Here is a 15,746-nt window from a genome sequence, read left to right as displayed (position 1 = left end):
CCTCATACTGTGAAGAAGATGTGTTTCAATTCTGGCTTGTATTCAGTCGTTGCTATTCGAGGCAATTCTTTAAAAGTACTTTCACACTAGCGTTAAAGTTTTTCAGTATTGAGTTCAGTCATAGGGGCTTCAGTTTTGTCCACATTAATTGTCAATAGGGACAAAACTGAACTGAACATAACGGAATGCTCCAAAATACATTTCACTCCGTTCAGTGGGTTTCCCAGACCAGAGAGAAAACTGCAGCATGCTGCAGTTTTCTTATCGTCCTGGGATGTGGAGCAAGAAGGATCCGTCTTATCAGAGGAGATAGCGCAGCCTAGATAGTAAAAGCTGGCCGGACCGCTCCCCTGTGAGCCGCAAATGAAGGATCAAGGAGCCGGCATGCGGCTCGCAAGCTGCGGCTTGGTCACCCCTGCTTTAAGGTGAATACTTTTAGTCTGGTCCCACTTACTTGATTTGATGTCCTTAGTTGCTGCACTACTTTTTTATTTGGAAATTAACCACAACCTACTATACGCGTTAAAAGGGGATCTCTTCTCCTGGACAACCGTAGCTCTGATATCTTGATAGCCCATTATTATGATGATGGTTGGGTTCACAGAAGGATTCTCCAGTAATCTAGTTGGATAACTTAAATCTGATCGGGACCCCACTCAAACTGCCTAATAACTGACCGTGTGACTACCTCTTCTTTGGGCCAACTCCAAACACTTTGGGCCAAAGAGAAGAAAGTTGCTTCTGTCCAGCAGAACGCAGTAACGCTAGGTGGGCACATATATTGCTTAAATCAAGGATCAGCAACCTCTGGCACTCCAGTTGTTCTCAAAGTACAACTTCCAAAAGGTTGCTGAAACCTGGCCTAAATCATAAAGGTACTGCACTATGAGTAAATTATACATTTGTAAGATTTAATGGTTATATTATGTAAAGCATAATGGAAAGTCCAGACAGTCCACCTCATGTGTCCAGTACTAGTGGTGACACATGCTCATTAGCTCGGACAGAACATCCAAGTGGTCTGTCTGAGCTAATGAGCATGTGTCACCACTGGTACTGGACCTCTTGTATATGGATGGTGGAGTGATTCCTGTTATGGTGCAGAACATATAGTGACTTCTTTTCACCAGCACTGGACAAACTAGGTGGACATTAGAAAAGGAAATCAAAAGAAGAACGGGGGGCGCCATAACAAGTATGTAATATAGAGAAACCGAAGCATTAAAACAAGTCAATATTGTTACTTTTTGTGTGATCTGCGTAATGTAACATTTAGTCAGGGGATATCCCATTTAACTGAGGTTCGATTTAGGCTCCACTTAAGTAAGCAGACAGGTTTGTGCATGCTAGCAAAAAGAAAAGTCCTAGTGTGAACCTAACCATATACTGCATTCTGATTTTCACTGTTCAGGCATAGAGTCAAAATCACTGACAGGTAAACTGGATAACATTGTCTATCTTACTACAATAAGATCGTATTACAGTCCAATCACACATCTGTAGGCTGCTCTGGAAATACAAGTCCGATCCATGGAGATTCCATCTTGCCAATTACAAGTCTTAAAGGATCTGCTGCCTTTTTGTGCTGAATACCATAGGACACCTTTAGAGGTTTTCTGGAGTCCATGCCTCTATGAACACAGCTGTCTTGGTAACACAAGGGGGACCAACACAAACACAATATTAGGCAGGTAGTTTTAATGTTATGGCTGTTGTGTGTGTCATTTAAACAATTGTCTGCATTTACTACCAGGCATATATTCACACATTAATTTTAATTTGCTTGTTTCTTTTAACTTCTCAGTTTTCTCGTTTCCTCCCTTGTGGTAAGTAAATTCCATTACTTTCCCTGACACTGGCCCCTAAGATTAAAGGAAGGATACACAACTTTTGAAATCTGATAATGCTCTTGGAAGTTATAAAACAAAAAGTTTAAAACCAAATACAGAGTAGCAGAAATGGGTTACTGATCCAGTAATGAGGGGCCCTCACATCCAACACGAGACAAAAGCCATGTTGTACAGTATTTTGTATTTAAGTGAGAAGCAGAGGGTGTAGGTTATAAGAAACTTCAAAAAGTTGAGTTTTCACACTCTACAGGAAAAAAAAGAACTCAGCCATAACATTGAACATTTCGAAAAAGTTAATGCAAAGGGAAAATGGCCAATGTAGCCAATAACTTAGGTTGATTTGAATGCATTTCACTTGAACTACAATTTTTCCACATAAACTCCTTTAGGTTAAGTTCACACAGTGGATTTTTCCACATGGATTTTGGTGAGTTTTATGCACTAAAATCAGCAAGGAATCTGCTCCTAATTAGCCTCCCATACAGAGTGTTTTTACTGCTCCTTGATTAATAATCTGCATCTCAGAAGAAAGCAAAATATTCATTCTTTGTGCAGATTCCATATGGAAACTCTGACTGAAATCAATGAGAGGCCCAAAAACAACACCAGAATCTGTGTCAAAATCCACACCAAAAATGCAGTTTTCCATTTGTGGTGGATTTTAGACATCCCATTGATTTTAATTGGAATTTCCAGGTGCAATCCACACCAAGAATGGAATGATTTTCTTTGTGCAATGCGGATTACCACAGTAGGAAAAAAAAAAAACGTTCTGTATGAACTAAAGGGCGGGATTTCTATTGAAAACAATGGGAGGTGGATTCTGTGCATATTTGGTTCAGAAAACATGACAAAATCCATGTGGAAAATCTACTGTGTGAATATGTCCTAAGGGTATAGCTACTCCATAATTTCTGCAGCAAATGTTCTTGTGTTTCAACAGCAAAATCCACAATGAATCCACATTACATGCAAACTCATCATGGGTTTTGATGCAGATGTGCTGCAGATTTCACCCTCATTATATTGCAAAGGGTGAAATCCACTGTGGAAATCTGCCTTTTAAATTGACATGCTGTGGGTTTGTAGACAAGTCAGTTTACGTTGATTTATGGATCCATCACTGGCATTTGCATAAAGAATGCATCAGAACCTACCAAAAAAACAGGAAGTCTAATTCCAGTCTAAAGAAATTTTCATCATAGGGATCCATGATGCTGTAAGTTCGGGGTCTTTAGGCTTGTGAATGGGGAGGCACTATGTTCATACAGAAGCGGCCTGCTGAACCATGTGCAGAAGCCTGTACAGCAGCAACAATACCCTGAGGAAACCAGATGATGACTGCCACACAACTCCAGGCACATTTACGGGAGGTAAGAGGCACCCAAGTGTCATGTCAGACCATTCAAAACTATTTACATCAGCTTGGTCTGCATGCTAGACAACCTGCAAGGGTACCTGACCACATGCGTCATCGTCTTGCATGGGCCAGGGAGCATCTACGCTGGATGAGGGACCAGTGGTGAAAGTCGATTCACGCTGAGCAGAAATGTCTGTCAATGATGTTGAAGACATCAAGGTGAGTGCTATGCATCAGCCACTGTTTGTCTTTGGTGGTGGTGGTGGTGTTACACTGTTGGCAGATGTGTCAATACAGAACTGCCTTACACTTTGTGAATGGTACAGTGACAAGCCCATGCTACTTGAATAACACCCTTAATCTAGTCATTGTGCCTCTGCATGAACAACACAGGCCTAATTTCATCTTCACGGACAACAATGCGCCAGCTTATCGAGGTTGCATCATTAGGGAACGGCTGCTGGAGACTGGGGTACCTCAAATGGAGTGGCCTGCACTTTCTCCAGACCTGAATTCTATTGAAAACCTATGGGATCAGCTGAGTTGCCCGGTAGAGGCTCATAACTCTGTACCCCAGAACCTCAATGACCTGAGGGCCACCCTTCAAGAAGAGTGGGATGCCATACCTCAGCAGACAATAAGTCGACTTGTGAACAGCATGAGACGTCGTTGTCAAGCTCAAGGCCACATGACAAGTTATTGAGACATTGCCATTTTTGTGGGGGTATACCCACCACTGTTGGCTTTTATTTCAATAAATTGTTTGAGATGAGGAAATCACCATTGCTGCTTCTACTTAAATGCCCTACTTTCATGATATAATATGACTGTAGTTTTCCATAAAATTCACCAGAAAGCCAAGTATCCCTTTTTGTGAGTAGTGTGTGTAGTTATTGTAAGGCCCTGTAGACTTTTATAGGTGTCAAATCACCTTGCCATATATCTGAGCTTGTACACTTTTTTTCTACTGAACATCCATATGCATGGGCCTAAAGGAAACCTATGAGCATTTTGCAGTTTCTAAGGGTACAACCACACGATCAGGTTTTTGCATGTAGTTTTGAAGAAGTGGATTCAAAAAAGAGGAGAAGTTGTATCAATCCATTATACTTTCTCTCCACTCTATTCCTGATTTTGGCTTCCAACCTTGTATGCAAAAACCTGACCATGTGATTGTAGCTAACATTTTGTCTAGAATAGTCCTAAGGGCACACAGTAGTATTTTGGCCAATATTTTGTTGATTCACTGGATGCTCCATGTTGTCTTTTTCTGTCATTAGTCTTCAATGTTTCTACTTCCAGAAAGAATTTAAACATTTACCTGGTCCAGACTCTTTTAATCCATATTTATGACATTTTTGCTCCAGAATCTACATGCTTAGTACGTGCTTGAATTCTTGATAGCTTATGTTACTGCAGCTTTGGTCTCTTGGACTCAGTGTAAAAATCTATGTTATTACTTCCGAAATTTCCCTAGACTCCCGTCTTGCCCATAAGAGGTGTGTAAAACATAGATGGGTACAGTATGTACTGGTATAAGAATATTGCTCATTGTGAGGTGAACTGAAGACAATACCTACTTGATACATCACTTTAATGGTGCTGGTAGCTGAGAAGACTATTAACAAGATTCTCTCAACACACATCTGTTCCCACTATACAGATGTGCAGAGATTTATGTTACTATTTTCCGGAATATGTTAGTTTTATAATATGAAGAACCCTAGGAGAAGAAAGGCTCAATTCTCAATTAAAGCTGAATGTATGTATGAATGCGTGTTCTTAGGAAAACACTAGCACCAATGCAAAGAACCCACATGGTTTTAATTTTCCTGCAGTTATTCCACTGCAGGATCCTCTGTTAATTCTTCAATGAAGAACAATTCTCCTTGTGTTTACGTGACCCCCAATAAAAAGTGGCATTGTGTGTCTTGAAATACAGTATGTCCTTATAAAATCTTTAGAAGGGGTAATCTGTGCTAATGCAAGAAGTAAGATGTTCTTTTAATAAGACCTGGTTCAGACATTTTTTCCAATTTACACCCCCAAAAAAACTAATATATGTCATTCTGTTTGGACATCCATATGGCCACCATGTGTGTCTGTTTTTTTTTCTACACGCATACACTCAAATGAATGAGGATCTGGTGAAAAATTTTGATCACATACTTTTTTTTGTTGGTAATTTTGGGACATTTAAGCCCTGGACACAGCCAAACGTATGGATGGCTTTGGATACACCTTGGCCATTTTCAGGCCAAGATTGTCTCTGAAAATTCTGGGTTTGACAGATGCCAGGATATTCTATCTACCAGATATCATAATACAAGTAGTTTTGGAGGTGTAAGGGGTGAGAGAAGCCACCCCCTTGTTAAAATGCTCTGTCACTACAATGCAACTCCCCCAGAGGACAAACAGCATAGCCCATAATACACGAGCAACAATGAGCACAAAAGGAGAGGGAGCCTGCCACCCCTGTCAAAGTGCCAGGTGAGCACCTGGATCTGTTAAAGAAAAAGAGGAAGAAGGGTTAGTGTCACTGGGCCGATGAGAAGCTAAGGAGAATAGCTGAACATAACCCCTGGATCAGGAAGGTCTCCCTTGGGGCTAGTGAATTGCACCATTAGACTGTGTACTCTGTGAATATGTTGGTGATAAAACATTTGTAATTACCATGACCTCCCATGGAATGAACATATGTAGAATAATGTTAAGTAGAGTTTTTGCTTGCTGCACAAAAAAAAAACAACTTACATGCCTCTGCCTGCCTTATTTCTGTATCATTCATAGAAACCCTAAAGAGCACCACTCCTACACTTTACATGTTAATGATAAGGCGTACAAATACATTTTAGACAATTGAATGCATCCAATTTTGTGGCAAAGGCCCTTTCCCGGTCCTCCAAGACTTTTCCCCTGTGCATAACATAAGCTCCATAAAGACCATGGTTTGAAGAGTTTGGTGTGGAGGAACTCATTGAGCACCTTTAGGATAAGTTGGAATACGGATTGTGAGCCAGGCTTTCTTAACAAAAATCAGTGCCTGACCTCACAAATTATGTTTTGGCTGAATGGGCACGCATTCCCATAGATACAATCAAAAATTATGTTGAAAGCCTCCCCTGAAGACTGGCGGCTGTTGAAGACTGGCGGCAAAACGGGTCTAACTCCATGTTAACAATCACAGTCTTGAAATAAGTTGTCCAACAGTCTCATATACAGATGATAGTCAGGTGTCCACATACTGTGGCCAGATAGTGTATAATCAATGTTACTTCATAATATATTTAATGGAATAGGCTCAATATAATAAAATCTCTTTTGATCTCTTACATTGTACTATGACAGTTCTACTATTCTTGGCAAGAATCATGTAATTAGTCACTAATATATCTTGATAATAGTTGCACCCACACAATGTGCTGATGCTACTGACTTATCAATGTTTGGGAGCAAGGTTTTGGTCCCCCTCTTTGATGGCCTAAAAGGAAATGTGGGGCAACCAGTTAAGCCAGTTTCACACTAGTGTTAAGCTTTTTCAGCAGGCTGTTCCGGCAGGGGAAGAGCCTGTCGGATCCGATCACACCTGTACTGCCGGAAGTCCGCCTGACCCCATTCAATATAATGGGGACCGGCTGGAGATATGGCCACAGAACGGCACATATGCCGAGAGGCGGCTGGACAAAAACCACACCGTGCAGCTGTGTTTGTTTGGCCATCTCGAGGCATATTTGCCGCACTGCGGCCGGATCTCCAGCCAGTCCCCATTATAGTGAATGGGGTTGGGCAGAATTCCGGCAGCACACCAGTAAATGTGCACTCATATAGATAACTTGCTGAAGCCATGACACCCATAATGCACTTCCTCTTTCTCTGCCGCAGCTTCAGCATGCCGTTAGCAAAGCCCAGCTAGTTTAAAGCTCCTTTCACCCAGTTAGTTACACAGACAGACCCTATCACTATCCTTGTGTCTGCTGTGACGCACTCATGGACAGGACATCACAGGAAATAGAGTTGCATGGGTATGGTCATATTATCACAACCCACAATGGAAGATAGAAGCAGTAAAGGTAGAAGAAGAATACATTACAAATCTACAGGTACCTTCATGATGTTGATACAAACCAGAAAACGCCTTTAAGGTGGGGTTTTGGGGGCCACTGGGTCCTGGATGCAAAGATCAGCAAAATCGTCATATATTAGGAAGAACTGAGCTAAATAATATTGCCAGGTTGGAGATTCACTTCTAGAAATTTAGAACAATGATTCATTCTGTTACAGTATTCTATGGAAAAGCAAATATGCAAATCAATAAACCTGTAGAATTAGCAAATGAGGCAAAACAATATGCCTATCTATAATATTTCCCCAAAAGTGATAGATGTCCTATGAATTCTATTGTTTTTAGGTTTATTTTCAAAGCATATGCAAAAATCAAGAAAGCAAAAAGTATACACTCACAATATTGTACTTTTTGCTGGATTTGTATACAAAGCATTTTTTACCTATCTTGTCATCAAGCCTATATAAAACACTTCTAAGCGCTGCTATAGACTCCCATATGTTTACATGCAAAGATTGCAAGGCTGGATATGGGTGTCATTACAAGAATGTTGAGGAGATTCCAGAAAAGTCTTGCATGCAAAAAAAATATTCATATCAGTGGCCACCAAGTGATTTGGAATGAAGGCATTTACTTGCAAAATAAATGTAATAGAAGCTTATTTTCTATAGGCAATATTGTACACGTTTTCAAAGTCAGATATGATCAGAAGCAAGGAAGCCTCCCTGAGCTTGAACTCAAGTGTACAATATGGGCCTTCTTTTATATATCCTCAGGGGTATCCTTGATATCTGCAACATGAATGAGACATATTGTATCACCTTTACCATCTCAACAAGTAAGACAGCGCCCTCTAATGGCATACAAACACCATCAGTAACATTTTTGTACTTTATAATCATCCTGCGCTGAGGAAATTCAGAAGTCCAAAGCTTGGAGAGGATCAGCTCCACATTTAACACCTTCAGAGCAGCATCAATGATCACTTCATATACACAAATATTAGTATATCTATACATTTCCTGATTGAACAACTAGGCCAGATTGCTTTGCACTAAAACACCTTTGTTTCCTTTGGATCAGGTTGGAAAAACAAGAGCTACAGATGACTCGTTCTGAATTTTATTACAGCAAGACAGTAAATACTAGACTCAAATATTTGTGAACTCTGTTAAATTACATTGGTATTTCCTGAATGTGCAAACATTCCTGGCTGGGTCATTTTTTCCAGTTAGAAAATGGTCCTTTGTTAATCAGGTCAGTATACGGTTTCTAATCAGTGGCTGGATCAGCAGTCCTTATAACGGTGGGGCTCAGCATTCACAGGCTTGCTTCTATTGAGGCTACAATGCTACGGCAGGTGATTCGAGAATCATGCATACCACATAGGTCAGTCTGAAGAGTAAACCATGGCCAATTCGACCCAAGATGAAATCACACAAGCATAAGGACATATTTGCCATATAAGCAGTCTGAGGGGCTTCATTATTTATTAATTTTTAGAAAATATAAATAGTATTTTCGAATTTACTGAAAGTTTTAAAAAACATTTTGGGGGCTTTATAAACAAGCTCTTATTACCCACAAATGCATGAATTTAATAAGCATAATGATAAAGGTGTACTCCCAAGTAGAAAGCATGTTTATGTTCCTACTGTGCAGCAGTAGCTAGGAGTGTATATTCCAGTATGTTTTCTTTTTCTTCGTTCTTGGTCTGGGTATTTTGGGCTCCCCCTTGGGAGGTGGGGGTATGAAAAGGCAAGTCTTTAGGAAGGTAACCGAACAAAGGCACCCATTCACACGCTGGCTTCTAGTCTATCAGAGAAAAAAATATGTGAGGCCAGTCTTTAACCTGAGCTGCTGGCAGTCTGTACCAGATGTGACATAACTGAGACAAGGAAGAAAAAAATGTACATTCCACGAGGACAAAATATAGTTTCAAAAAGAGGTCTCTTTATTTTTTACATTTTTTTTAAAAAAATTACAAAAATTACAAACCGAGGCCCTTTCCTTTTACACATGACCATAATCAGTGATAAAATGAATAACTAGAGAATAATTTGTATTTACTATAAAATGAAAGCAGCTATGGATTGATCTGATGTTATATAAAGGTGGATATAGGATATTTTACTTCATGAAGGTGTTTAATGATACACATGGACACAAAGATATACTATGCATCCATTGTTACAACCACATATCCAGACAGCTTGCCACCGGAACCCTATCAGCTCATCATAGTATTGCCCTTGTCACAGGCTGCCCTTGCCCCAATAACATAGTGACATACAAGGAGTTTGTATGTTCTTCCTGTGTTTGCGTGGGTTTCATCCGGGTAATCCGGTTTCCTCCCACTCTCCAAATGACATACTGATAGGGAACATACCGTAGATTGTGAGCCCCATTGGGGACAGTTGGATGCTAATGTCTGTAAAGTGCTGCGGAATATAGTAGCGCTATATAAGTGCATACAATAAATATATAGATAGGTCACTGCTTCCCACAAGGTCAGTACACCCATCCCCTCCTGTTGTCGACATTCTGATTCTCTTGCTGGTTTAATAGTTATGACCTTTTGACATCTGCATTTTGCATTCAGGAATTGTAAGGCACAATTGTTGCTCCCTAGTTCATCCCAGTTTACAGAGATAAGGTTCTTGAAGGGGTTGGCCAGTTTATATTACTAGCTGCACATGCATGCAGCTAGTAATAAGCATTAATAAACTATTGACACAGATGTCCAATAATTGAATAATTCATGTCCCCTGACCTGAGTGTCAGCACTGTGCTGGAATATGGCAGCTGATGGAGAATTCCGTCCATCGGTAGCTTCCATTCATTTACACTGGGGACAGGCTGCACATGGATTAATCCCCCTGTGTGTCCCAAGCCTGAGCAATAGGTATATCTATTTTGCTAGTCCCTGCGTTAGGTGTGCTGTTCTGATTGTCTGACAGTGTACCGACCTTTGCCCGTTTACTGACTCTGACCCTCCACTGCCTGCCCTGACCACGGACTAGTTTTAGAAATATGCAAGTGCACTGCCTGCCCTGACCTAGGCATGTTTCCTGACTTCGAGTATTGCCTGACGCTTGGTACTTTACACCAATTACTCTGCCCCCATGGGTCAGCTGCCAAAAACACCAGAACTATTCCAAGAGGTAGCGGCCTGGTGGCTCCCCTGAAGTGAAGACAAGATCCTTATATTAGGGTTAAAGGGTTAAAACCAGGGCATTGCCAGGATAACGCCTTCAGGACTAGCCCAAAGTCAAACCGGGTTGGCACAGTGGATCCACATCCACTGTTTGTAACACTCTTCTTTCCTAAAAATGCCATTACCTAATTTGTCTGAGCACCCCCATTCTTGAGCTACGTCCCCCTAACCACTTCAAATTTTCTCCATATGCAAATTTGAAGAGGTTAGCCATGGAGGTGCTTCTCTGCAAGGAGAAGTTGCTTCACCATTTTAACTCTGTCCATTTATCACAGACAGCATCAGACTGGCCTGCTGCAGCATGAGCTTGCAAAGTATAGCAAATCTCACAAGACTTGCTATATACTAACTTCATCCGGGACATCTTTTCACTCAGACTGGAGTGAGACTTTGCTACCACTGCCTCTGTCCAGTCAGTATGTAGTATACAGTGTCTCTTGAGATTTGCTATATGTAATTGAAATACTTTTCAGCAAACCACTGTCATTGTCTGAGATGTTTGGACAGCAGCAAAGCAGAGAAGAAACCTCCACTTGCAGATTTGGCAGTGGCTAACCACTTCAAATTGACATATCTTGAGCTGTAGGTTTAGGGGACATATCTCAAGAATGGGAGATGCAGGAGGCAGATAAAATACACAATCTCAGGCTCAGAAAAGCTGCCCTATTTAGTCACAATTTTATTTATAAGGTTACATGTCCTCTTGAACAATTATCTAGTCAGTTGCAGAGGTGTACCAAATCTTCTAATAGGGCAAAGTACAATTTATTAATGTTACTGTAACAAACTCATAATAGCAATGAAACAATGGTGGTTCTTCATTAAGGTGCTGTAATCCTTCCCTGATAAAGAGGAATCTATGGCTGTTGTGGCAGATCCTGTAGTCAGACCTGCTTTGTGTAGCCTGAGCTACCCCTGCAGCTTCAGTCTCAACAGTAGATATGCAATTTATGGGTTGTCTGCCACATTAGTTCCTTCATCACCTCTGATCTGGTTCCTCTTTTGCAGCCTGTGCAACGACCCAGTGGTTCACTGCTAAAGGGTTAATACTGTGATTAACATTTAAAAACTTGATATTCAGGTTCACTACTTCAAAATGTTACTACTGTAATTATCATTTGTGCACTATGTATCCCAAAAGGCTAAATATAGGTAGTAACTAGTGTGGGGACTCGCTCTGGTAGACTGGATTAGCGGACGCAGTATAGAGGCAACAACAAGTTCTTTGGATCAAACAGTTCAGGGTTTTATTCACACTTTAGGCAAGTGACAAAGAAAGCAGTCATATTCAAACAAAAAGTCACTTGGTGTTGTTGGTAATTCACACCATACGGCAATTCTGCCTCAAAGAGTCTTTGCTGATAGCAGCACCAACCTATTTTCACGCCAAACAGGTAGCAAGACTTCATCCAGACACAAGGCTCCCAGATCCCAACACAGAGACATGGCTTCTAAGCCCAGCTGCCTATTTAAGGACAGCCAGGTGCTGCAAAAACCTGGATTGGCATTTAAAATCTGGTCCGGTATTTGACCTCACCTGGCTGTAAATCAGCCCAGCAGCACATGCTGGGAGGAAAATACCTGTTTTCCCAGACCAAACCTCTCACTGTATCACACTAGATAAACTGTCAGTCTTTAGTTGGATGCTATAACCTTTAAAAAATGTCGTTGCAGACCCCTTTGGCGCTGCCTAGACCTTGATTGAATGAACTTCAGAATTGTAGTATCTGGTATTAAGAGATCTTTTTTTATACAGTATAGTCAACGCGTTTCTGGGGCAGGCTTACCCCCCTTCGTCAGGACTATTCTCTGACGAAGAGGGTAATCCTGCCCTAGAAACGCGTTGACTATACTGTATAATAAAAGATCTCTTATTACCAGACACTTCATTTCTGAAGTTCATTCAATCAAGGTCTAGGCAGCGCCAAAGGGGTCTGCAATGACTTTTTTTTAAAGGTTATTTCTCTTTATCTGCCACCTGTCTTGAGCACACGCAGAGGACCACGGCCGCAGCCCAAGACAACCGCACACTGGCCGGGACACCAAATAACCAGCAAAGCGATCTACAGTTGGTTGTGATTCTTCACAACAACATCTGTTAAGCAGACTCGTAAGCTCTTTAATACAATAAGGAAGTGTTTAATGCACATGTGGCGCTCTACTCTGCCAATTTTATCTCTACATATTTAGTTGGATGCTGGGAAACATGCTGGTCCTGCGCCCCCTCCCCCTGACTTGTAGAGTAGAGAGTGCCTTGGGTGTGCTGAAAAGTAGACCTAAAGAGAAGGCTTATCCAGGAAAACATCATTCCTGAAAGTGGAAAACTGACAGAAAGCAACTTTACTAAGGACCAAGCACACACAGAGAGAAAGCATTGAACATTTACAGAAGGTTGAGAATTATTTTAAAGGCCATGCTGAGTCAGTAGGGTAAATGCATGTTTAAGTCAACAGACTTCACTGCATGTCGAAAGACTTAATTGCTTCAGTCACCCACCCACCAAACGAACTGGCCATCCATTGAAGGATTGTACCCTGCAACTGGGAAATGCAGAAAGTATATTGCAAGTGATTGCATGCCTGTGGTTATTTGGAAAGATGGCATAGTGTATCTACAGAGAGACTCAAGGAGTACTACTACTATCATTGCCACTAGTAACATAGTAACATAGTACATAAGGCCGAAAAAAGACATTTGTCCATCCAGTTCGGCCTGTCATCCTGCAAGTTGATCCAGAGGAAGGCAAAAAACCCCTGTGAGGTAGAAGCCAATTTTCCTCACTTTAGGGGAATAAAAATTCCTTCCCGACTCCAATCAGGCAATCAGAATAAATCCCTGGATCAACAATCTCTCTCTAGTAGCTATAGCCTGTAATATTATTACGCTCCAGAAATACATCCAGGCCCCTCTTGAATTCCTTTATTGTACTCACCATCACCACCTCCTCAGGCAGAGAGTTCCATAGTCTCACTGCTCTTACCGTAAAGAATCCTCTTCTATGTTTGTGTACAAACCTTATTTCCTCCAGACGCAGAGGATGTCCCCTCGTCACAGTCACCGTCCTGGGAATGAATAGTTGGGATAGATCTCTGTACTGACCCCTGATATATTTATACATATTAATTAGATCTCCTCTCAGTCGTCTTTTTTCTAAAGTGAATAACCCTAATTTTGATAATCTTTCAGGGTACTGTAGTTGCCCCATTCCAATTATTACTTTAATTGCCCTCCTCTGGACCCTCTCCAGCTCTGCTATGTCGGCTTTGTTCACTGGAGCCCAGAACTGTACACAGTACTCCATGTGTGGTCTGACTAATGATTTTTTTTTAAGTGGTAGGACTATGTTCTCATCACGGGCATCTATGCCCCTTTTGATGCAACCCATTATCTTATTGGCCTTGGCAGCAGCTGCTGTTTTTTGCAGCTTAGTTTGCTGTTTATTAAAATTCCTAGATCTTTTTCCATGTCAGTGTTACCGAGTGTTTTACCATTTAATAAGTACGGGTGACTTGCATTATTCCTTCCCATGTGCATAACTTTACATTTGTCAGTGTTAAACCTCATCTGCCACTTATCTGCCCAAGCCTCCAATCTATCCAGATCGCTCTGTAGTAGTATACGGTCCTCATCAGTGTTAATTACTTTACACAGTTTAGTGTCATCTGCGAAAATTGATACTTTACTATGCAAGCCTTCTACAAGATCATTAATAAATATATTGAAGAGAATAGGGCCCAATACTGACCCCTGAGGTACTCCACTAGTGACAGTGACCCAATCTGAGTATGTACCATTAATAACCACCCTCTGTTTTCTATCATCTGCTTTGGAGAAGTCCAGATACACGACATCCATTGATTCGCCGCTGTCAAGTCTAGAACTTACCTCCTCATAGAAACTGATTACATTTGTTTGACATGACCGATCCCTCACGAAGCCATGCTGATATGGCGTTATTTGCTTATTTCCGTTAAGATGCTCTAACATAGCATCTCTCAGAAAACCTTCAAACAGTTTACCCACAACAGATGTTAAACTTACCGGCCTATAGTTTCCAGGCTCTGTTTTTGGACCCTTTTTGAATATTGGCACCACATTTGCCATGCGCCAATCCTGTGGGACATTCCCTGTCAATATAGAATCTGCAAATATTAGAAATAAGGGTCTGGCTATGACATTACTTAATTCCCTTAGGATACGGGGGTTTATGCCATCCGGTCCTGGCGATTTGTCTATTTTAATCTTTTTAAGTCGCTGTTGCACTTCTTCCTGGGTCAGGCAGGACACTTTTAATGGGGAATTTATTTCAACATTCGGCATGTCACCTGACAGTTTATTTTCCTCAGTGAATACATTGGAGAAAAAAATATTTAACAGCTTTGCTTTCTCCTCGTCGCTCTCTGCGACTCCCCCCTCATTACTCTTTAACGGGCCGACACCTTCAGATTTATACTTTTTAACATTTATATAATTGAAGAACATTTTAGGGTTAGTTTTACTCTCTTTGGCAATTAATCTCTTGGTCTCTAGTTTGCCCGCTTTTATTTGTTTTTTACATGTTCTATTTTTTTCCTTCTAGTTTTTCAGTGCTTCCGTGCTACCTTCCTGTTTTAGTGTTTTATATGCTTTCTTTTTGTCATTTATTGCTTTACAGTTCTGTTTATCCACATTGGTTTCTTTTTGTTCCTTAACCTTTTATTCCCATACGGTATGTACCTCTCACAATTACATTTTAGGATGCTTTTAAAGATATCCCATTTTGTGGCTGTATTTTTATTTGTGAGGACTTTATCCCATTTAGTTAGGCCTATGGCCTCTCTTAGTTGGCTAAATTTAGCTTTTTTGAAGTTTGGTATTTTTGTTCCTCCCTGTAGAAACGCTCTTTTGAATGATAATTGGAAGGTTATTACTTTGTGGTCACTATTTCCCAGGTGTCCCCCAACCTGCACGTCTGTTGTTCTGTCAGGCCTATTGGTTAATACTAAGTCCAGTATGGCTGTCCCTCTAGTCGGGTCCTGAACCAGTTGGGAGAGGTAATTGTCTTTGGTTATTGCCAAGAACCTGTTTCCTTTATGAGATATACAAGTTTCAGTTTCCCAGTCTATATCTGGGTAGTTGAAGTCCCCCATAATAACCACCTCATTATGATTTGCCGCCTAGTCTATCTCGTTTAGTAGTAGATTTTCTGTGGACTCTGGTATATTAGGTGGTTTATAGTAAACTCCTATTAGTAATTTATTATTGTTTTTAGCGCCA

This window comes from Bufo gargarizans, chromosome 5 (assembly GCF_014858855.1).
Source record: "Bufo gargarizans isolate SCDJY-AF-19 chromosome 5, ASM1485885v1, whole genome shotgun sequence".
NCBI lineage: Eukaryota > Metazoa > Chordata > Amphibia > Anura > Bufonidae > Bufo > Bufo gargarizans.
Note: the sequence above shows the minus strand (reverse complement) of the source record.